Consider the following 24,959-nt stretch of genomic DNA (forward strand, 5'->3'; position numbering starts at 1 on the left):
ATTTATAAATGAAGACACGTGGGACTGAGCAGGTAAGTAAGCCCAGGGCACACAGCTGCTGCGAGGCAGAGCTGGGATCCCACCCCAGGCCCCAGTGCTTGTGGCTTTTACACTGGATCTTACCACCTCACAGGGACAGGACAGTCAAAGACACTGTTTGTCAACCTCTTGAGCCTAGTATATTGTTTTTACTTAACATCCATAAACTTAAAGAAGTGTATCTCATCTTTAGAGCATTTTTTAAAAAAGGGAAGTCGGTAATATTTGAATAATTAATACTTACTATTTTAAGCTTAAAGTTGAGATTTTTAATTTAGATTGGAAATATTTGTAGAATTTTATTGAAAAACAGGTGAAAACCATTTAAAAGAAATTTTCTGGAGCCACCATCTTGTTCCTGTCCCTGACAGATTCTCCTGTCCTGGTCACTGGGACGCTTATACTGGTGCCTGGACCCTTGCTGAGCATGCTGTCCCACATGGTACTTTCTGCTGCCACCACAGCAGCCACCTCTGAGGAACACAGCCCTTCTTGGTCCAGGGGTATTGCAGGCAACAAGGATCTTTCACACGGGGCAGCCAAGTCTTGCTGCTGTACCACATCTTCCTGAATATGGAGGAAAAGTTCTTTTGGGGCCGATCCCTCAGGAATTCTTCCAGTTTCTTTATCCTAAAACCGGTACAACAGGACCCTATATGCTCAGAACTGGGCTTGTCTTATATTTTCTCTCCAAAGAAATATATGTGATTACTCCAGAGACCATCTCTGCCATATCAACAATAGAGTTTCTTGTCTTAAGTAATTAAAAAATATGGTGCCTCTATTGGAGAATTTGCTGAGAAACATGTTGAAAAAAAAAATGGCCCAACTACAAGAGGTGAAGCAGGCTTCCATCAAACACATCCAGGCTGCGACTGATTTGGAGAAGTCACAGCAGGCACTGGTTCAAAAGCTCCATTACCTTTTTGATCTCCAGAGGAATAACATTGCTATGGCCTCAGAGGGTGCTCACTAGGAACGCTGCCTGGAGTACACAGGAAGTAAAGAATTGCCTAGACTATCATATCTTCCTGCAGAATATGATGCGTTGAAGGAACAAGAGCACATGATAAAGTGGGTGGAGAATCACGTGGTACAGAGCATCTCCTCACAGCAGGAAAAGGAGACAATAGCCAAGTGCGTTTCGGATCTAAAGCAGCTCAAAGAAGGCTCGAGCACAGCCAGTTCTGTAAAAGCATCTCTCCCAGTTGAGACAGCCAGCAACAGTTGGCTGAGTAAATGGACACTAGTCTATATGACAAAATATTTCTGTATTGCTGTCTCCTGAAGTTATAGTTTCCCTTTCCTAAAAATGAAAAGTTTGAGTTTCATATAGTGAGAGAATTAAAATAATCCATTGGCCGGCGAGATATTTCTCATCCTTCTTGCTCTGCATTTTGAGTTGTTCCATGATCATTTTTGAATAAGCAGTTTGCTTTTTATAAAATTTGGTGCTTGACTAAAGATTACCAAATAGTAGTTTAAATTTGTACTTAATTCTACCATGCTGCAATAAAGTGACAGTTGAAAATTATTTTTTATTAACTCAGTGGATGAAGAAAAGAAACGTTTGAAATGCCTTTTATTAATCTGTTGCTTAGATAGAGTGGATGAAACATCGATGGCTCTATTTGAGGGCCAGCATTTTGAATGAGATACATTTTGACTATAAACATGGTATGGTTTGTTTAGATTTGGTTCATTTAAAGTCATATTGAGTTAAACATTTTTTTCTTTTAAATGATCCATCCATGTAAGTACAATTAGAGGTTACAGTACATTTTTATATTTGTTGTTTCAAGTAAATCTTACTCATAGTTGCAATTTGGCCTTGATTCTACATTTGACGTTTGCACATATATCTTATAAACTCTCAGGGGTTGGTTTTGTTCCCAGCTGTGAAGAGAATGCTTTCAGTGCTCAGTAAGTAATGCTCTGTGGAGTTACTCTCTACATTAGCTTTCTCTTGTCACTCTTCCGCCTCAACCCAGGATATTTAGAGGGGTGTTAGGAAAACCTTCTGAAAACAATGATGCTGAACAGTTAGAAATTTCAGTGCTTTGGGACTTGTTAAGAGTTTTAAACAGTGAATGTTCATTGTAATCTTCTAAAAGGAGAGTATAGTATACATCCTTTCCCAAATGTATGTGACCATAATAGGGTTTTTTGTTTTGTTTTGAGGTACACCAGTACACATTTCCAAGTGTGCCAAGGAACACAGTCAGTTTGGGGAACAAAAGGGTCATGTATTTTAGAATAAATTATTACTGTTTAAGTTGCTGTTTTGAAGATTCAGAAATTGTTCCTTTGATAATTGTTTAAAGAAAGTGGCCAGCAGAAGTATTAGAGGATTGAACTGAGGTTGACAAAAGCAGCATTCTTAATTAAATTCAAATATTTTAATTATTCTATGTAAGTCTCTTCATTTAATAAAAGAAGGAGAATGTAAGGATGAGTCCATTTTCCCACAACCGAGGTTGGAATTAAAATCATGATTTATTTTTATTGGAAAGCAGTGACAGTTGAGACAGAGTTCAGATATCTTTGGTTAACTGGAGACCTTGAGAGTTTCTGGAAAAACTCACTCTTTTGAGATAAAGTAAAATTGACTTAAGAAAAGTGTAGCCATAGGTCAACTTGCCTATAGCAGAATGAATTATAACTATGGACAGGAGCCTTAAGGCCTTTTCTAGAATAAGCCCTGAAATGGAATTATGGTAGATACCAAACCATTTGTGAACCTAAGAGAGCTCTTCTGGTGGTGCTTTTATTATTATTATTTTTAATCAAAGTAAGACATTTTTTGGTTTGCACTCTTGGAACCATCTGGAATTTCTTTCAAGAGCAGATTTTTTAAAAAAATAAGATTTTAACACTGTAAAGTTATAAGAGATGTTTGTGGAACTATTCAGCAGAGTTAGTCTAGAATTCCTAAAGTAGGACAGGGAAATTCAAACAATTTTTTTGAGTGTAGATATAGTGTGTATGTGTCTGTATGAAAAACTGAAATGGTGTATGTACTAATAGATGATTACAAATTGTGGCAGGTGGAATAATGTCCGCTTCCCCCAAGTGTGTCCACATTCTCTCCCTGTAACCTGTGAATATGTTGTTACATGGCAAACGGAGCTTAAGATTGCTAATCAGCTGCCCTTGAGATGAGGAGATGGTCCTAGAGTATTTAGATGGGTCTGGTATAATCACATGGGCCTTTAGTAGTGGAAGAGGGGAGCAGAGAAGAAGGTAGAGAGATGCCAGGTGAGAAAGACTTAACCCGCTGTTGCTGGCTTTGAAGATGGAAGGAGGACCCATGAGCCAAAGAATGCAGGCAACCTGTATAAGCTGGTAAAGGCAAGAGAATGGATTCTTCCCAGAGCATTCAGAAAGGAATGCAGTCCTGCTGACACCTTAATTTTAGCTCAGTGAGACCCATTTTAGACTTCGACTTCCAGAACTGTGGTATAACAAATTTGTGTCGCTTTAAGCCACGCCGTTTGTAGTAATTTGCTACAGCAGCCATAGAAAACTAACACACCTGTATGCTGAAATCTGTTTAGGTGGACTGCCTGTATTTGATGATCACCCGATTTTACAGCCAGTATTGTCTAGTGCAGATTTTTAGTTCTTATGGAAAGTATGCATTTAGCATTTGTATTCATGATGATCTGCTTACTGCTCCTGGAAACAGTTTAAAAAGTGGACGAGTGAGACAACTTGTTGAAGAAAGACAAGATTTGAAAGGGCATTATGTTACTTTTACAGGAAGTAAAATCCTCAGTAAAGTTCAAATCAGGCATTTGGGATTCAGAATCACTTCATGACTACAGGATTTATGGACTTTCCTTTATTCACTCTTGTGGCATTATTTTTTAAAAGTTTTCCTTATGAGTTTCCTGCATTGAAGCATTTGGAAATGCAGTAGATTCTGCTCCAGGGTCCTGGGATGGTCTGTTTCCCTGTGGGAAATTCTGGTATAGCTCACCCACTGCCCTTTGACAGTCCTCTTAAAAGTGCCTGGGTCTGTCTCGATGGGCACTGTGGTGCTGCCAGGGCTGTGGAGTCTCTCTACTCTCATTGTTTCCAGTCCACTAGTGGAAAAAGGCACACACGGAGAGTAATTATAGATCAATATGGTAGTATAGTAAAATAAATAATGTGTGGATATTACGCAACACCCAGGGATCCCAGCTACCCCTGCCAAATGTTGCTTGAGAATATAAAATGCTAATTCAGATTTTAAAAGAAACATTATGTTGCTGTGGGCTCCATTACAAGCTGTAGAGCATAAATTCCAACTTGACACCTGACACCTGTTAAGAAAACCACATATTTTTGTTGCCGTGTATGGTCTCCATGAATCATTTGCCATATACCTATCAGTGAAAGATGAACTATTTGGTGACAGATATAGTTTATTCGAGAGGAACGTTTTTGAAATATGTCAAATAGGGAATAGTTCTTTGTTTCCATTTACCATTTCAAATCTTTTTAGTGTTTAATAAATTTAGAGTTTTTTGAAAATAGGTTATTGATTAATGTTATATTCTGTTGTTTTTGTTCTTTCTTATTCTTATCATTTTGTAATTGGAATTAATTGACGTCTCGATTCTTTTTTATGTATTTTTAAAACCAGTTTGGTCGTTGAGGTAGTACAACTTATGTTTAGAATTAGGGGCAACTAATGTTATTTTAACTCATTCAATTCATCACCCAATCACAGTTATTATAAGACTTTAGCTTCACTGATAGTTTTGGCATACAGTACGAAATACAGTTACAAAGATATATTTCATTATCTACAGTAGTTTCCTGTAAAATTGATGGTGCATCTTAGCCAATTATTTAAATAGCTCCTGACCTAAAGACATTTGCTGCTGGCTTATGCTTTTTCTGTCCTCCCTTTTTTGGAGGGAGCGGTGGTTAAAGCAGGTTAGCAAGAGCTATGGTTCATTATCTCATTAATTACTGAGTCTATGTTCTCTGTTCTTTCCTGCTCCTTTTTTAGTCAAGTTCCATCATATTTTTCCTTGTTATAGCGTTCTTTATTTTTTGCTTTTCACTGCTATGGAATGGTGGTGTTACAGTGACCCATAAAAAACTTGATATACAGACACGACAAGTGCGGTAAAAAGCACAATCCTTTTGATTTATGAATTTAAAACTGAATGGTAAATGTCAAGTGATTGAGAAAGGCAAACCAAGTAGGAGTTTAAATTAATTTCAGAAACAAAATATACTCTTTTATATATGGCATGTTTTCTGTTGTCTGGAAGGTTCTTCTTCATTCACTTACCAAAGGCACTTTAACCACCCACCTCTTTCATTCACATTAAGAGCACTAAACAAAAGAGACAAACTATGAGTCACAACATTTGGTTGTTCTGATGTCACGACATTAACTAGAATAATGGCATTAGTCAGAATATTGTTTCTCCTGAAAGTGATTATCCGAAGTGTGTTGCTATATATAGCTTTATTCCTTGTCTCATGGGTCACTGCATAGTGTCACGTACTCTTGACTCCAGTCTGTTTTATTCAGAGGGGCTGTCAGCAACATGGCAGCCACTGTGGGTCACGGCCTGACCGTCTTCCCTTGTCTGCCAGAGGAAGGCATGTCCCTTCTCCTCTCCGACACTAACGTGTCTCCGCCCATCTCTTCTCTTATCCTGTTCCTTAGTAGATGCTGTCATTCTGCAATTTCAGTCTCTCCCTTTCCACTGGATTCTTCTCTTTGAACTCCTCAAATTACTTCTCCCCCTTAAGACACACACCCAGACACCCACACGTACACTCAGTCACACCACCTCCTCTCCACACTGCTGCTCCCTCATGCCACCAACCTTTTGGGTCCTTCCTTTTATGACCAGGCCTTGGCAGGCAGTGTACACCGGGCTGCATTTCCTAGACTGACTCACTTCCTTTAGCACTCTGCAGTGCCCTTCTCTCTTGATGAAAGTGCCCTCTTGACAGTTCCTGATTCTTCTTAGTCACAAAATCCTTTGGCTTTTTCTCAGTGTTTATTCTTTACATCTGTTCATTTGACCTTCTTGCACACAACTGGGTTCTTGAAACTGCCCCTTTCCTTTCTCCTGTGCCTGGCATTCTCTCCAGGGTTTTCTCTCTGACCTCTCTGGGGCTGACCCCAGTTCAGTCTTGTGACTTTAGCGGTCACCACCTTGCTGATGACTCCTGGTGATCTCCAGCCCTAACTGGTGCCTGAGTGCACAGTCCTACACAGTCAGCTGACTTTCTTCTCTGTGAGGTTGGCTGGCACTCAAACCCAGCATGTCTGAAGCGGAAGCTGGAAGCACACCTCCCTTTCTTCTCGATTCCTGTCCTCTTTCCCTGATGCCTAGCTTTGTTCATGGCCCTGTCCTCCCTCTGTCACCCAGGGTGCACTCAGGGTCAGCCAGTCCTTTACTGGCACTCCCTTTGTCTTTGTCATGTGTTTTGGATTCATCGGTGCGCAGAGCCTGCCCCCTGTACCCCCAGGGGCTGCGGTAACTGGGCTCCCTCTTCTCGGTCTCTCCTCTTTCCCATTTAGTCTGCACACTGCTCTGGGGTTACTCTGCTCAGGGCATGGTGAAGCCCTCCTTTGGCACCTTGTTCCCTACGGAATGAGACTGCATATCTTGGGCTGGCTCTCTAGGCCCTCAGTGATCGGCCCCAATTTCCCGTTCCAACCTCATCTTTGACTTCCCCCTTCAGTACGCTGTTCCAGCTGGGTGAAGCCGCATTAAGCAAATTCTGTTGGCTCTGTCTTCAAAATACGCCTAATCTCGCTACTTTTCAGCACCTCTGCTGTAACCTCCCCAGTCAAGCTGTCGTAGTCTCCTGGATTCCTGCAATAGCCTTGTACCTGGTTACCCTGAGGCTGCTTTTATATCCTAGAGTCAGTTTTTCATGCAATTGGCAGAGACATCTTTTAAAAATAAAATTCAGATCATCGCTCTGTAGAAATAGACAATATGCCATTTCCTCTGTTCACAACTCTCTAGTGGCTTCTCCCTTCCACTTAGAACAAAATCGTATCAACTATTTATGACAACAAGACCATTCAGAATCTGGTTCAGTGGTTCTCAGTGGGAGGTACTGCTCCCTTTCTGTCACCCGTAGGAGTGTTGGGAAATGTGTGGTGGCTCCTTTGATTGTTACAAGGATGGTACTATTGGCATTCAGTGTCTCAAGGGCCGTGATGCTAGGCAGGAGCAAGACCATGTTATCCTGCCCCAAATGACAGTAGTGTTCTTATTGAGAAACACTCATTCTTCTCTCTGCTTACCTTTCCAGCAGCATCTCTTACCTGTCTCTGCTTCAGTGTTCTACTCCAGCCACATTCGTCTTCTAGCTAGTCTTGTAACTGGCTGACTATTCAAACTATGCCAAACTGTTGTGCCTCAGGGCCTTTGCACATGCTTTTCCATCTTTCTTCTGTTGAATAACTTCTTTTCTCACTTGATTCAGGTCTCTGCTCACATATCACATTCTCATTGAGCACTCTTATAGAAACCCCCCTAAATCACTGTGCCCTTACCCTGCTTTATTTTTCTTCTTGTACTTATCACTACCTGACATTAACCTTTATATTTATTTATGGATCTGTTTGTCTATCTTCTTCACTGGAAAATAAGCTCCATGAGAGCAGTGACCTTGCCTGTCTTGTTCACAGTGTATCCTCAACACCTAGAACTGTGCCTGTGACTGCATAGTGTTCAGTAAGCATTTATCAACTGAATGATTTTTGGATATGAATCACTTCAGGACATGGAGTGGAATAAGCTTAAGATATGAATCGACTGAAGGAACGGATGTCTGAGACTTGCCTCCCTCATGCTGTAGTGTCCCCTCTTTCCTCACCTATTTAGAGTCCACTCTATTTATCCCTCCAATTCCTACCCATCCTTTTAGAGCCTTTTCAGCTGTCATCTCTTGCACAATGCCTTCTCTGATCTTGCCAACTCCTCAGAACTCTTGTAGAACGTTGTGAGTATTTCTTATTGTCTGTGCTGCCTTCGCTGGCAGGTGTGATGATTTGTTTATGTTTCTGTCTCCCTCGCTGGTCCGTGCTCAGTGTCCGTTTCATCCTCCTATCCTTATGTGTGGAGTGCAACATCTTGCACTCAGTGGGCATCCATTACCTGTTAGTTGAATAGGTTTTCTTTTGTGTCTTCCTGAGAGAAGGGTCCTTCCTTGAGGTTTCATGCCTGGAAGGCCCTGGAGGAGTGCCGTAAAGTGGCCTACGTGTTGGAGGACTGATGCCACCTGGGAAGGGGGTTGGGGGCAATGTTGTGTGTGCTTTACCTTTTTAAAGGTCTGCAGCTGGGTGGGCCTCAGGGAGTATGACACTGCACCTCATAAAAATCGACATGAGTACCAGGATGCTGTCCACACAGGCATTTCCTACAGCCCATTTGGCCTCATAGGCATCTCAGAACGTTCTATTTTAGATTGAGTTTTCTCAGCTGAACTTGTGTGTTCGAGGTGTGGTGGGGAGCAGGACGGAACACGGGGAATAAACATGTTCCATAAAAGTTAACGTGTCACAAAGTAGAGAGTTGTTAACCTAAGTTCTTTCTCACTTTTAGTTGTAAAATGCATTTTAGAAGGTGAAAGATTAACAGGGGAAGCAATAAACTGACTGAAATTTATCCTCAGATTACGATTCCACTTTTATTGAAGCAGACTTTGTTATTTTGTTACGGTATTTATCTAACTGTTGTTAATTTAGAGTTAAATTCTATTATCTTAAATCCCCGTTAGGAAGGTGTCAAATGTACAGAACAACCAATGATTTATAATTTAAAAGCATGTAATCATTGCCACATTTCTGGTTTTATATTGCAGTATATTTTGCCTTGGCAGGAAAACAAGTCAACTTAAAAGAAAAACAACAAGCAAATGGATGGAATATATGTTATCATCACGTAGTAGACGTCTACACTTAGTAATATTACAAGGAAAAACTAGTGGTAGAGTAGTTTTGGGGTGGGTGAGAGGAAGAAGACTTACTTAAGTATGAATTATGTAGTTTATTATTATTGTTTATCCAGTAAGCACTAAGGTCATGCTTTAGCTTAGCGGTTTGCTGTATGTACTGTAGAAAGACTTAGGATCCCTTTAGGAAAAAGCCATCAGAATTGTAGAATACAGATATGACGTGAATGCTGAATTTTAAAACTCATGGCAAATTTTAGGGAGTAAAAGATGAAGTGTCATGTCCTCTTTGCTTTAACAGCTACGTTATTTTATTGTAAGGCATTAAAGATGTTGCCTTTAATTGTAGGTTATAAGGTTTGTTACGAGGGGTATAGTGTTTATATGTTAAAATGAAATGCTATCATGAAGATGATTTTAGCCTAGTGCACATATCTGACTCTGAGCCTTCTTTTCCGATGTTAATGTTTTCTCAATATTCCCAGAACAGAGTTGTTAGTATAGCCGATTATGGTAAATCTTGGGTTATATATTGTTTTTCTTTGATGGAGATCAAACCCAGCAATTTGGGCAATTTTTGAGTTTTATTTTTGTGGGAACTAGGTCTTAAAAGTGCTTCCAAATCCATGTCTGCTGGATGAGGACTCATCTGGGTGACTGTCTATCACAGTTTGTTGGAAAGACTTATTTTTTTACGTCCAGATGCTTCTCAGAGTTGTGTTTATAAACACTGTCAGAAGCAGAGAGTGTTGGGAATCTTCCACTTGAAAGAAAAATGACACAAAGAATAAAATCATTACTTGATGTGCCCGTCGTTTTGTGCTCAGCCGCTTCATCTTAATGCCATTGAGGATTACGCCTGCTCACTAGCAAGCACAGAATGATGTGGTGTCAGCAAATTGAAAACAGTATAAAATGCCCTGCGCACCTCTCATTTCTGATTAACCAGTTGAGACCTTTTGTCATTAAAGTTGTGTTTAAACTGTTTTGACCCATGACGTTCAAAGACTAGGTACCTTTAACCACAATTTTTTGCCTGCGAAATTTTGTGGGCTTACCTTTAAGGCAAATTTAACCTGTGACTCACCTTCGTTCTCATTAATTTTGACAATAATCAAAACCTCTGCAATGACTTTGTTCTTGAAAATTATAACTGCTGACCTCATAAAATGTTTGGATTTGTAGATTCTTACTCCAGATTGCATTTTCATGTTGTTTCAAGTTCCTGTGTGCATTGCATACCAATAAATAATCAGAGATTGTTAGGATGTTCAAGCTTTATGATGCATGATGGTGAACAGAGCTTTGCAGATCCGTGGTTTGACCGAGGTGTCCCGTGTAGTGAAAGGTAATCCTGCTGGAGCTGGTGTCCAGGTGCCCACTGCTGGAAGGTGGGCAGGACTGCGAACTGCTAAAATCGCCAAAGGCCAGATGATGGCTGTTCTTGAAACAGAGCAAATGTCCCCCACCCCCAACAGCTGCCCCACTCCTCAATTCACCCTTGCCAAATAGGCACTCTCAAAGTATTAGTAAAAGGAATATTTATCCTGTGGAGGAGAGGATCAAACAGAAGTTCATCTGGTTCATTCATTTTTGACTGAAGAAAGCTCGTGTAAATATTTAATCATAGAACTTGTGAAATGACATCTATTTAAAATGAAATTTATTCTTACCAGTCTTCATGTGAAGAGTCAGCTAGCTGTGGACACGACTTGCCTTTTTCCTTCCAGTTATAAGTTCATAGTAAAGAAAGAAAATTATGTCAATTTCATTATTAAAACAGTCAAAATTATGCACAGTTTATAACAAAACTGTTTCCTACATTAGTTACTTTTCTCTTCATTATAGATAGGCAGTGAAACATTAGGCATGCTGGTAGACAGACAGATGATTCGCTTTGACTGATTTGCAGTATCTTAGTATTTCTTTCAAGCATAAACCAAAAATTCCTCCTTTCTCTTTTTTTCTTTTTTCTCTTCTTTCTCCTAATTTAGATTACCACAGGCTAATTTGAACTGACTGCATGGTTGTTGATTATTAATAACAAACTGTCTATTCAAGTATCTTTTTAGTCAACTGAGACAAAATAAAAATCTGGGAACAAACAGCATGACATTTAAATGAATAAAATGATTTTATACAGGGTGACAAGGAAATAAGTGATTCTGATGATTGCTTGATAAGGAAAATCAGTAGAGGGGCACAACTGAAGAAATAGTCTCATCTTCAAAATTTAAAGCCCCTTGTTGCAACAGCAAGAAGGCGTGAACACAGTTGAGTTTGGTCTCTTTGAGGAATCAGAGCAGCTGTCTACTGGCCCTCTGCCTGCAGACAGGCCTAAAGGAAACAGAAAACAGTAGACAAGGGAGAACAAACACAAGCTGCCCCTCATACACACCCCTCAAATATTCGCTAAGGGATTTCAGAGGGGAGTCCATTAGTTTTTTAGCAGACAATCTTTGATAGCATTCAAATAGTTTCTTTTAGGAAGAACGACTTGAAAATAAAGTAATGGCTCCTTTATTTGACATTGGTTAGGAAATTAGGTGTTCTCATGGGTGAACATTTAGCTTACTGGACTTTATTACGTCAAATACCAGAACCCTTTTTATTTTTGTAATTTTTATTCAGTCTTTCCTTAAATACATCAAGCACTCGCTACGTTGATTGAACAACGACTACGCAGCCAGGAGTAACCCTCTCCTGAGGATGTAGGAGTACCATTCCGTACACTCATTAGTACCCCGTGCCTTAACACAGTCCAGAGTCTGGTTTTTTCCTGTCTTTTGTAGAGGTCAGGCTGTCAGTTGTCACCTCTTCCACGTCATTATGCTCCTGTCTATCAGCTCCTCCTCCTCCTTTTTTTATGAGTTGAGAAATCAGATAACTGGATTTACTGTGACTTCTCTGCTATGTAAGGAAGTTGAGGATGGAGTCTTTGTGCTAAGTTGTGTTTGGGTGGGGGAGTCATGCTGCTTTGCTCAGGGCTTTATTTTAGAGGGTGGATCTGCCAAAAGTCTGACTTTTAAATACTGTAAATTACGTTGTGTTTAAGGCAACTTGAAAGCATAGTTCACTCCTAATTACCTGAAGCAAAATCTTACTCCTAGATTATCTTTACTTAACATTTTTTACTCTTAGATGCTTCTCCCATTGATTACTTCATTCATATGTTTATTAGACACTACACTACCTACTTTGCATACTACAAATGCATGTAGTACTAGCTTCAGCTGTAATTAGGCAATTAACACTGCTCTAATTCTTAAATATAAATGACTTTGGCTTTATCTGCATTTTGGGTGTTTTTCCCCTGCAGCCTTTCCTCCCTGCTTCAAGAGTGGCTCAGCCTCCAACCCCAGGCTCCTGGTCCCAGCTCCAGGGAAATGGGTGAAAGGAGTTTCAGTTCAGGCCGGTGATTTTATAGAGAGATGGACGAATATTTTATTATTTAAAATATTTATATTTAAATAGATTTAATATGATGAAATATCATATTTATTAGTTATTAATTATATATTAATATACTTATTGATATAATATAAATAATTATTAAAATATAATATTAAACATGTGTATGTGTGTATATATGTACACACATATTTATGGATATATATGGATATATATGTGTATGAATACATATATGTATGTACACACACATTTAAAATAAAGATGGCTGTATCAGACTGGATTCTGATGCAAATGCTGGCTACTACTTATTCTCTCTAGGGATAAAAGCATTCACATTTAAATTAATTTCTTCCTGGAAGTTCAATCTGTAGACTATTCTTTGCACTGAGGTGATTTGGAGGATCAGCCCTGAGCTAACGTCCGTTGTCAATCCTCCCCTTTTTCCTAAGGAAGGCTGGCCCTGGGCTAACATCCGTGCCCATCTTCCTCTGTTTTTATACGGGATGCCTGCCACAGCATGGCTTGCCAGGCGGTGCATATGTTCGCACCCAGGATCCGAACCGGCAAACCCCGGTTCTGCCAAAGCAGAATGTGTGAAATTAACCACTGTGCCACTGGGCCTGCCCCAAGAGACCCAGTATTTTTGACCAATGATGCTAGAAAACATTTTTTCTCTCATTTTTGAAGAATTTACTTTTTACTGTAGTAAAATATATGTAACACAAAATTCGCCAATTTAAAGTGTGCAGTTCTGTGACATAAAGTACATTCACACTGCCGTGCATCCATCCGCAGAACCTTTTCATCTTCCTCACCTGCAGCTCTCCTATCCGTTAAGCCAGAACTCCCTCTTCTCTCTCCCTGTGCTCAGCCCAGTCTTTTATTCTTCACCATCAAGTCACATCTGACGCTCAGCTAACTGCGACCTTGGGGCTTTGTCCTTTGTGGGGAACTCCTGGTGTAGTAACCTGTCTTGTCCGCCTCCAGCTTTGCGCTCCACCTTTCTGTCTCTAATGCTTCTTCCCCCTTTCAACTACCCCTGAGCCCCAGACTGGTGTCCTGGGCCCTTTTACCAACTGACTTTCTCTGATTTTGTCAGCCACTACTTACCCTGATTTCCTGTTTCTTTGATTCACCACCTGGTGAGACATTCCTGAAGGTGACAGCTTTGTTGGGTCATTTCTCTGTTACCCAGCCATTGGCTTTGGTGTTCTACCTGCTAGCTTCCAGACTTCTTCCCGGGTCAGTCTTCTTCCTGCAGCTGCCTTTACTGGCCTTGATCCTGTCCAGCCTGCCCGGCTCATGTGGTTAACCAAGCCTTGCCTGAAGAAATAATATCAGGTCGATTTTAAATTCTAAACTAGCTTATTTTATTGAAGACCATGGGAAGTCTACTATACAAGATACTGAATGGTATTTTACTTTATTATACTGTGTCACACTGAAAAATGAATTACTAAATGTATTTGTTTAATTTACCAAAAATGTAAACAGCAGGAAAAATACTGAAGACTGTTAACTAACTTTCTAAAAATAAATTTTCAGTTAGCAATTAATGGATAATACAAAAGGGATAGAAGAATAATTCTCTTTAATAAATTTGACTACATGTTTAAGATATCTGTATTAACCCAAGTTATGAAGACATTTTCATATGTTGTTGTATTGCTGTTTATTGCTGTGTAGTAAACCACCACTAAATCTGATGTCTTAAAACAACAGTTTGTTATTTCTCATGGTTCTTGGGTTGGCTGGGCTCAGCTGTGCAGTTCTTCTGCTCCATGTACTGTCTGCTGGGGTCACTCATTAAGCTACATTGAGCTGGGAGCCTGGCTGGGGCTGGAACATCCAAGATGGCTTCACCCTCACATCTGGCACCTTAACTGAGGCTACCTGGGCCTTTCTCTCTGTACATGGTCTCTCAGTCTAGGCCAGCTTCTTTACTTGATGGCAGTATCCCAAGATGCTTTTTATTAGTTTTTTATTCTAACATTTTTTAAGCTTTACTCCTAATCTGATTTAATTAGATTACTGTTAACTCTTTTAAAGAAATAGTTAAATACACCCAAGTAATTGTTTATATATATATATTATATATATATATTTATACATATATAGTGTGTGTGTGTGTGTGTGTGTGTGTGTGTGTATGTGTATCTAGTGTACTAGAGAAAAGAATTTTTGCTTGGAATAACTAGGCAGTTAATACTGCTTTGCACATGTATATATAATTTTCAAATGAATTGCTTTCGTGAGATATTCCTCATATATTAAAATGTAACATGAATTTTTGATGTGAAAACATGAGGAGAGAGCATTTCTCATTTCTGAACAGATGTTTGTATGCTCCATCATAGTCATTACATAGATCTTCTTTACACTCACAACAACAACAAAATAAGTGAGGGCAGTTATAGAAAATTTTACCTAAAAATATAATATTTCAAAAATTGCTAGAAAGCAGTTAAAATAGCTGAGTATCTCTAATTTAGGAATCATAAAGATGGATGCTAAACTAATTTGTAAAACGCTTAAACCTTTTTGTGTGTGTGTGTGTGATGAAGATTGGCCCTGAGCTAACATCTGTTGGTAATCCTCTTCTTTTTGCTTGAGGAAGATTCTCACTGAGCTAACATCTGTGCCAGTCTTTATCTATTTTATGTGGGATACTGCTGCAGTGTGGCTTGATAAGCAGTGCTAGGTCTGTGCCGAGGATCTGAACCTGTGAACCCCAGGCCACTGAATCAGAGTGTGCGAACCTAACCCCTACGCCACTGGGCCGGCCCAAAACCTCTTAATTTTAAACATTATAATTTTCAATTTTCCTAAACCTTTTACAAAATATGGGCTTCTAAACATTCTTTAGTTATTGTTTGCCTGCCTTACAAATACAGGCATACCTTGTTTTATTGCACATTGCTTTATTGTGCTCCATAGATTAAGTGCTTTTTACAAGACCCTCCACCAGCAAAAAGATGATGACTCACTGAAGGCTCAGATGATGGTTAGCACTTTTTAATTAAAGTATCTACCTTGTTTTTTTAGACGTAATGCTATTGCACACTTAATAGACTATACTATAGTGTAAATATAACTTTTATATGCACTGGGAAACCAGAAAGTTCATGTGACTCACTTTATTTGCAATGTTCACTTTATTGCAGTAGTCTGGAACTGACCCTGCAAACCTGTGAATTTGGTGTTCCCAAGAGAAACAACATGCAACTTCTATAATAAACAAAAATGATGTGTATGAATAGGCAATCTCAATAGGGCTATATCTATTAAAGAAATTGATCAATAATGAAAATAACTTTCCAAAACAGAAATCACCAGACCCAGATGACTGCACTGGTAAATTCTACCAAACATTTAAGGAAGAAATTGTACCAGATTGTCACAATCTCTTTAAGGAGATAGAAACAAAAGGAATACTTTCTAGCTCATTCTGTGAGGCCAGCATTATTACCTTAATACCAAAACCAGACAAAGACATTACAAGAAAGGAAAACTGCCAATATCTCTCATGAGCACAGATGCAAAAATCTTCAACAAAATATTAGCAGATTGAATCCAACAATGCATGAAAAGAATTATACACCATGACCAGGTCAGATTTATCCTGGATATGGAAGTCTGCCTTGTTCAGCATTCAAAAGTCAATTAATGTAATCCATCACGTCAGTGAGCTAAAGAAGAAAAAAAATGACATGATTATCAATACATGCTGAAAAAGCATTTGACAAAGTCCAATACCTATGCATGTTAAAACTCATTAAACCAGGAGTAGAGGGGAGCTTCCTCAATTTCATAAATAACATCTATAAAAACCCTAGAGCTAACATCATACTTAATGGTGAGAAACTCAAAGCTTTCCCACTAAGATCATGTATAAGACAAGGATGTCCCCTCCCACCACTCCTTTTCAACATCATTCTAGAAGTCCTAGCTAATGCAATAAGACAAGAAAAGGAAATACAACATACAGATTGAGACAGAAGAAATAAGTATTTGTTCACAGATGACGATTGTCTATGTAGAAAATCCTAAAGAATCAACAAAAAATTCCTAGAACTGATAAGCAATTATAGCAAGGTTGCAGAATATGTTCACAGATGATGATTGTCTATGTAGAAAATCCTAAAGAATCAACAAAAAATTCCTAGAACTGATAAGCAGTTATAGCAAGGTTGCAGAATATAAGGTTAATGTACAAAGTCAGTTGCTTTCAAATATATCAACAATGAACAAGTGGAATTTGAAATTAAAAGCACAATGCTATTTACATTAGCACCTCCAAAAATGAAATACTTGTGTATATAAATCTAGCAAAATTTGTACAAGATCTATATGAAGAAAACTACAGAACTCTGATAAAAGAAATCAAGGAAGAACTTAAATGGAGAGAAATTCCATGTTCATGGATAGTAAAACTCAATATTGTCAAGGTATCAGTTCTTCCACACTTGATCTCTAAATTCAACACAGTCTCAATCAACATCCCAGCAAGTTTTTTTGTGGATGTCAACAAACTGATTCCAAAGTTTATATGAGAGGCAAAAGACCCAGCCAGGCAACACAATAGAGAAGGGGAAGAACAAAGTTGGAGGAATGACGCTACCTACTTCAAGACTTCCTATAAAGCTACAGTAGTTAAGACAGGGTAGTATTGGCGAAAGAGCAGACAAATAGATCAGTGAAACAAGATGGAAGGCTCAAAAATAGACCTACACAAATATAGTCAACTGATATTTAATATAGGAGCAAAGACAATACAATGCAGTAAAGATAGTCTTTTCAACAAATGGTGCTAGAACAACTGGACATCAACCTGCAGTAAAATGAACCTAGACACAGACCTTACATCCGTCACAAAAATTAACTCAAAATGGAGCAGAGACCCACATGTAAAATGCAAAAGTATAAAATTCCTAGAAGATAACAGGAGAAAATCTATGTGACCTTGGATATGATGATGACTTTTTATTTTTTTTAATTAATTTTTTCTTTTAAGATTTTATTTTTCCTTTTTCTCCCAAAGTCCCCCAGTACATAGTTGTGTATTTTTAGTTGTAGGTCCTTCTAGTTGTGGCATGTGGGACGCTGCCTCAGCGTGGCTTAATGAGCAGTGCCATGTCTGCGCCCAGGATTCAAACTGGTGAAACCCTAGGCTGCCAAAGCAGAGCGTGTGAACTTAACCCCTCCGCCACAGGGGCCGGCTGGTAATTCTTTTTTTAAAGATTGCCACCTGAGCTAATATCTGTTGCCAATCTTCTTCTTCTTTTCTTTCCTTCTTCTCCCCAAAGTCCCCCCATACATAGTTGTATATTCTAGTTGTAGGTCCTTCTGGTTGTGCTCTGTGGGATGCCACCTCAGCATGGCTTGAGGAGTGGTGCTAGGTTCACATCCAGGATCAGAACCAGCAAAACCCTGAGCTGCCAAAGCAGAGTGTGCAAACTTAACCACTTGCCCAGGGGGCTGGCCCCACAATGATGACTTTTCAGATACAACACCAAAGGCGTGATCCATGAAGGAAAAATTGATAAGCTGGACTTCATTAAAATAAAAAAATTTGCTTTGCAACATTGTCAGGAGAATAAGAAGACAAACCACAGACCGGAAGAAAATATGTGCAGAAGACACCTCCAATAAGGGACTGTTATCTGAAATATGCAACAACTCTTAAAACTCAACAATAAGAAAGGAAACAACACTATTAAAACTGGGCAAAAGACCTGAACAGACACTTCACCAAAGAAGATACAGAGATGGCAAATAAGCATATGGAAGAATGCTCCACATCCTGTGTCATCAAGGAAATGAAAATTAAAACAATGAGCTACCACTACACACCTATTAGAATGGCCCAAATCCAGAACACTGACAGAACCAAATTCTCTTGAGGATATAGAGAAACAGGAACTCTCATTGCTGGTGGGAATGTAAAGTGGTACAACCACTTTGGAACACAGTTTGGCAGTCACTTACAAAACTAAACATACTCTTAGCACATGATCATGCCATTGTGCTCCTTGGTGTTTACCCAAATGAGTCAAAACTAATGTTCATATGGATGTTTACAGCAGCTTTATTCATAATTGCCAAAACTTAGAAGCAACCAAGATATCCTTCAGTACGTGAATGGATAAATAAACTGTGTACATCTAGACAATGAAGTATTAGTCAGCACTAAAAAGACCTGAGCTATCAAGCCATGAAAAGAATAGAAGAACCTTAGATGCATATTACTAAGTGAAAGAAGCCAATCTGGAAAAGCTACATACTGTATGATTCCAACTATATGACATTCTGGAAAAGGCAAAACAATGGAGACAGTAAAAAGTAAAAAGATGACTAGTTGCCAAGGGTTATGGGGGGAGGGATGAAGGAATTTTGGAGCAATGAAACTATATTCTATATGATACTGTAATGGTGGATGTCATTATACATTTGTCAGAACCCATAAAATGTACAGCGGGAGTGAACCCTAATGTGAACTTTGGACTTTGGGTGGTAAAGATGAGTCAGTATACAAAGGTTCATTGATTGTAACAAATGTGCCCCTCTGGTGGGGGATGTTGATAGTGGTGAGGCAGTGCGTGTGTGGTTGCAAAGGGTATATGGGAACTCCCTTATACTTTCTGTTCAGTTTTTTCTGTGAACTTAAAACTGCTCTAAAAAGTAAAGTGTATTTAAAAGGAAAAACAAATGGAAGGAAATAATGAAAAAAGAATAATTATATAGATATTTGCTTAAATATTAAAAAGAGTCCTGAGGTTATTGTGTCATTCTATTGCTTCAAACTAGAGATTTTTACTTATTTGATAATGATTCAATATTTCAGAGACTATTTTAGAAAGCAGACAAATAAGACATCACAGAAACATTTATTTATTTCTCTTCGAAGCTATTCATCGAAGGCTAAATAGTGGTGTGAAAGGTGGAAGGATTAATTAGCTACATTTGGGAAGAACTACCTAAAACTGGATTTTGCGATTTTTCTTATATTTTTGGTATTAGAGTGTAAAACAGATCAGAAGTTAATATCATGTTGAAAAGCCTCCCCTATGGGAGTGGAGTCAGGAGTGGTGACCATCCAGATGGTGACTTTGAATGGGGTCAGTACGATGTTGCACTGGGTTCATTGGCATCTGCAAATTCCCTGGTGTACATGGAAATAAAACTTCTGAACGCGTTTCATCCACCAGCCACACACATACATTTATACATTCATTTTCTAGGCTTTAATTGTTCATGGAACTTTCCCCCTTTAATTATGAAAAATGCTGTAGAAGCACACAGGCTTTCATTCAAACTGAAGTAACTCGCTGTCGGAGAACAGTGTGACCTCGTTCCTCATTCACAGTAGACAAGTGCTGATGTGATGACCTGCGTATTCTGAGTTCTCCAGGGAATGGTGGCAGCCCGCTGGTCTTAGATTTAGTTCCTTCTTTAGAGAAAGGGTTGAAATACCCACACCTGCTCACTGATGGGTAGAGTGGAGACTTGTTTGGGGACTTTGGATTTAAGGATATGTGTTTGGTCTTTTATTCTTATTTACATTGTCCTCTGAAAATAAATAATTCTGTGTTGATGAAAGGTGTTTTTTGAGAGTTTAACATTGAAGCATCACAAAAATAAAATATGCAAAGTTGTGCATGTTATTATGAAAAGAAAATATTTTTCATAAGCTCTTTAAGTAAATGCAATTCCATTTCAGTGATTTTTTTTTTTAATTTTAAATATCCCATTAAGCTTAGACCTCTTTTGGAAATAATAAAGTCTGCATAATGGTTCATTATAATTTATGAAATTGGCATTTACTTCGATTTTTACATCATACTACAAATAATCATAGGTTAAAACATATCTAGAGTATGAGCCAAGCAGTCATATAAAATGTTTTGTCTTAGTGTGAATTTTAGAAGGTAAAGTTCACAGTTTTCAAGTACAAATGATCCTTGCTAGTAAGAAGATGGAAATAAACAGAAAGATAAATACCGAAAGAGGAGCAGGAGAGAAAATAAGAGAGGAGAAAAGGGCAAAATGACAGAAAGACTCACACGAGACAGAGGTGAGGTGGAGAGGTTTTAGTGAGGGAGGAAGCGGGGAGGGACCTATCAGAGTGGAGAGATGTGAGGGCTCATGAAAAGGTGTGATGAAAGGAAAACATATAACACTTACTGAGTGCCATGAATTGTGCCAGCATGCCTGGTATGTTATAGTGTCACCTATTATCTCCATTTTGCAGGTAAGGAAACTTGAGTATCTTTATGTCACTGTGTAAGTTAATGGTAGAACTAGCGTTTGAACTTATATTATTTAATTTTTTTAGTAATATTTACTGACTCATCACTGGCCATGCTTGATATTGAGAATACTACAGTACAAGCTAGATTTGGTCCTTGTCCTCACATAGCCTCAATTCCAGTGGGGAAGGCGGACAAGTAACTATGCAATTACAGTGTAGAGTCATAAATGCCGTAGGTAGGGGAATGTAGTAGGAGAATTTGGGGTGACAGCACCTCAAACAGACTTGGCATCAAGGAAAGCTTCCTGGATGAAGTAGACCCTTGTTTTGAGAGCTGAGGGACAGGTTGACAAAGATCACTCTCCTCTCCTATAACAAACTGCCTCATTTTTTATTTTGTTTGTTGTGTTTTTCATCTTTTCCCTCATTTCTACTTTTTCCTAATCCCTTGCTTATTTTTTGGCCAGAGAAACTGGAGTCTTGAGAAAAGTTCTCATATCTTTATTCATGCCTTGGGGCTTTATGCCTGGCTGGGGCTCACAGCCTACTTCTTGGCTTTGTCCCTTGAATTACAGTAGTCCCCCTTTATCTGTGGTTTTGCTTTCCGTGGTTTCAGTTACCCACGGGCAACTGTGGTCCAAAAATATTAAATGGAAAATTCCAGAAATAAACAATTCATGAGTGTTCAATTGTGCACCATTCTGAGTAGTGGGATGAAATCTCTCGCTGTCCCACTTTGTACTGCCCAGGACATGAATCATCCCTTTTTCCAGACTATCCACAGTGTATGCACTACCCATGCGTTAGTCACTTAGAAGCCAACTCTGTTATCAGGTTATCAGGTCAACTGTTGCCCTATCGCAGTGCTTGTGTTTGACTGACCCTTATTTTGCTTAATAATGGCCCCATAGTGCAAGAGTAGTGATACTGGCAATTTGGATATGCCAAGGAGAAGCTGTAAAGTGCTTCCTTTAAGTGAAAAGGTGAAAGTTCCTGACTTAAGAAGAAAAGAAAAAAATCATATGCTGAGGTTGCTAAGGTCTATGGTAACTTATTACAGTATGTTGTTATAACTTTTGTATTTTATTATTAGTTATTGTTGTTAATCTGTTACTGTGCCTAATTTGTAACTTAAACTTTATCAGAGGTATGTTTGTCTAGGAACATACAACATACGTTGTATATATTGTATACATATATATACAGTGTATATATAGGGTTTGGTACTATCCTCAGTTTCAGGCATCCACTGGGGGTCTTGGAACATATCCCTCATGGATAAGGGGGGCTACTGTACAAATGACTTGCAGTGAATGTTAGGCACCTTTCTAGGAGCTGGACCTGAATGAAGGAGATAGATAAGACGAGCCTGGTGCACCTTCAGACTAGATATTTGATGCTTGATTCAAAACTCAGCATCATCTCATTTTGTCCTTGGTATGCTGACAGGGTAAAATTGCTATAACTAAGATAGCTAATTGTCATTTACTGGCCTTTTAGGTTATGTGTACTTATTTTAATAGTTAGGAATAACAATAATTATTTACTAAATCATTAGGAAAGAAATATTTGCCTTGATGGCAATTTTTCAAGTTTTCTTAAAACTAACATCAAATAGATTGTGTTTGTGTCTGTGTGTGTGTGTATACACATGTATGTTTTTTAGAAAATTCTGTGTCTGTCTTACTAAAAAGTAGAGCTTTGTGATATTAAAATTTATTTTTCATCTTTTTCCCCCCACGCAGTGATAACTATTTCCTTTCTCTATTAAGAGTTTCTTTAGGAATATAATTAAAAGTGAGAGGGAAAATGAGGGCACAATGGGTTTCAGTGAGTAACAAAAGGATGAATGGAATTCCTATAGAAGATAAAGTGGGTGGAAGGGCAAAGGTCATTTAAACTCTGGACAGAAACTGCTAATACTTGGGGTCAGGCAGTGGGGGCGTGGATGAAGGAGGGTTAGTGAAGGAATGTGGTTTCCTTTTAGGAAAAAAAACAAAACTGGAGGCCTTAAATAAGCAAGTCTGAGCTAAATCTTTGCATTTCTAATATCTTTTACTTTAATTTGTTTCATTTTATCTGCTGCATACCCGCAGACATGAAAACTTGGCAAATCAGACTAGAGGTTATACCCACCAGATTGTGTTTGGGTTTTCCCCCAGGCACTACCCGTCTCTTTGGTGCAGGATCCACCTACCCCCACTGACGCCCACCATGATGTCGTCATTAGGCCTGTGATCTGAGTCCAGCCCCGCAGGGAGGGTTGCTCCAGTGAGCGCCCTTTGCAAAGTGGCACCTGTATAAACAACCCCGTCTCCTGTTGTCCTCTGTTGCATAGTGGAGGTTTTTGACACAGTAGACAAGTGGTTAAGGAAAAGGGAGCTTTCTAAACAAACGTCCTCCACAGAGGTGGTTTGGCTGGAACTGGCCCAGCCATCGTTCTACTCTTGGGTTGATCTTCCCAGCAGAGCTTGCAGCAGCTGGAACCCGGAGGGCTGAGCTTCAAGAGCATAGAAGACCACTACCACACCTGTGGACAGAGCTCCAAGCTGTTCGATTTTTCCTGGGATAGTATTGATTCAGAGGCCAGAGTCAATCCTAAATGGTTTTAGTATATCATGGTGACTTGTTTTAGAATGTAGGAATTTTTGTTTAGCAGATGGTATAATAGTCAGAAGTTAGAAGATCTCATTTCTTATATATTTTTTTATTTATCTTAAGGTAATATTGATTTATAACATTATGTAAATTTCAGGTATACATCATTATATTCAATCTCTGTGTAGACTACATCATGTTCACCACCCAAAGACTAATTACCATCTGTCATCGTCATGTGTGTCCTGTCACATCTTCCTTCCTCCTCCCTCCCCCCTTCCCCTCCAGTAACCACCAATCTAGTCTCTGTGTCTGTGTGTTTCTTTGTTGTTGCTTTTATCTTCTACTTATGAATGAAATCATACAGTATTTGACTTTCTCCGTCTGACTTATTTCGCTTGGCATAAGACCCTCAAGGTCTATCCATGTTGTCGCAAATGGCAAGATTTCATCTTTTTTTTTTTTATAGCTGAGTAGTATTCCATTGTGCATCATTTCTTTTTAGATTACTGCCCCATTCACTTTGTCCCTGACCAGTTTCTTCATTTCCCATTGGTAAAATGACAACAGTACTAACTGTAATTTTCTTACATCTCTCATGGCTTGGTGTATTTTCCACTGCATATAAAGGATGGACCTTCGCTGCCCCCAGGGTATCTTGAGAGCTTGGGGCAGAGATTCGCTGTATAGCTTGTCTTTAGAGCATCCTTGTGGAGCACTGCACATCGCAAGTGCTTGACCCAGATATTTCTTGACTTCATTTATTTAATTTGACTGAATCCTATGAGCAGTCTTTTTGGACATTAGACTCTGGGGCAGTGCTGGCAGATCCCTGGGTGGGGAATGGGCACTAAATTATTGCAAGAGGTCATGAATCCAGTAGAACTTCAAACGTCCCCTATAACTGCAATCATATGTATGGCACACAAAGGTATCATTTTCAAATATTTGGAAGTGCTGTGTCATTTATAGCAGTAAATATTTCATAGGTTTTGTTATATTTTTTCAGTGTTCTCTTGAAGTTCTGATATTCAAGAGTGCTTTTTAGAACCACTGTTGTAAATTCCTGAAATTATTGATCTGGGAGAGATTTTGGGTGCTCTGCCTCTCAGATTGCTGTGCATGCTCTGTTCCAGAATTCAATCACTCTTCCACTTAAAAACATAAATTAAAAAATTTATTTATTGGGGGCTGGACCAGTGCTGTAGTGGTTAAGTTTGCATGCTCCCTTTTGGCAGCCTGGGATTCGCAGGTTTGGATCCCAGGTGTGGACCTAGCACTGCACATCAAGCCATGCTGTGGTGGCATCCCACATAAAATAGAGGAAGATTGGTGTACATGTTAGCTCAGGGACAAGCTTCCTCAAGCAAAAAGAGGGAGACTGGTAACAGATGTTAGCCCAGGGCCAAGCTTCCTCACAGAAAAAAAAAATTATTTATTGTTCTTGTGTTGGCAGTGAGAGGAAGAACCAATTATAAAAGGCCCGAAATTCTAAGCATCACTAAAATGTAAATGTCCCCAGTGAGCTGGAATTTCTTTTTCAGAGGCCCTTTTGCCAAATGGAGTTGAGAACTCCTTTGGATATGGTTTGCTTGCTTTCTCAAGTCAAGGATACGGATTTTTCGTGTTTATGTGTGTGTGTGTTAAGAAATTCTTTAAATAGGCCGATGTTCTCTTTTCTTTCCTTGAGTCAGAAGAATTTCACTCAGTGTCATTATGATGTGTT

The 24,959-nt window shown here is 39.0% G+C and overlaps 1 protein-coding gene and 1 pseudogene across 4 annotated transcripts in view; both read left to right on the top strand.

The window, feature by feature from the left end:
• SH3RF1 (SH3 domain containing ring finger 1) overlaps positions 1 to 24,959 on the top strand; it is a 183,907-nt gene that overhangs the window by 35,275 nt on the left and 123,673 nt on the right. The window lies entirely within an intron of this gene.
• LOC138923281 (ATP synthase F(0) complex subunit B1, mitochondrial pseudogene) lies at positions 337 to 1,371 on the top strand (annotated as a pseudogene).

The sequence above is a fragment of the Equus caballus genome, chromosome 2 (genome assembly GCF_041296265.1).
Source record: "Equus caballus isolate H_3958 breed thoroughbred chromosome 2, TB-T2T, whole genome shotgun sequence".
Classification (NCBI taxonomy): Eukaryota; Metazoa; Chordata; class Mammalia; order Perissodactyla; family Equidae; genus Equus; species Equus caballus.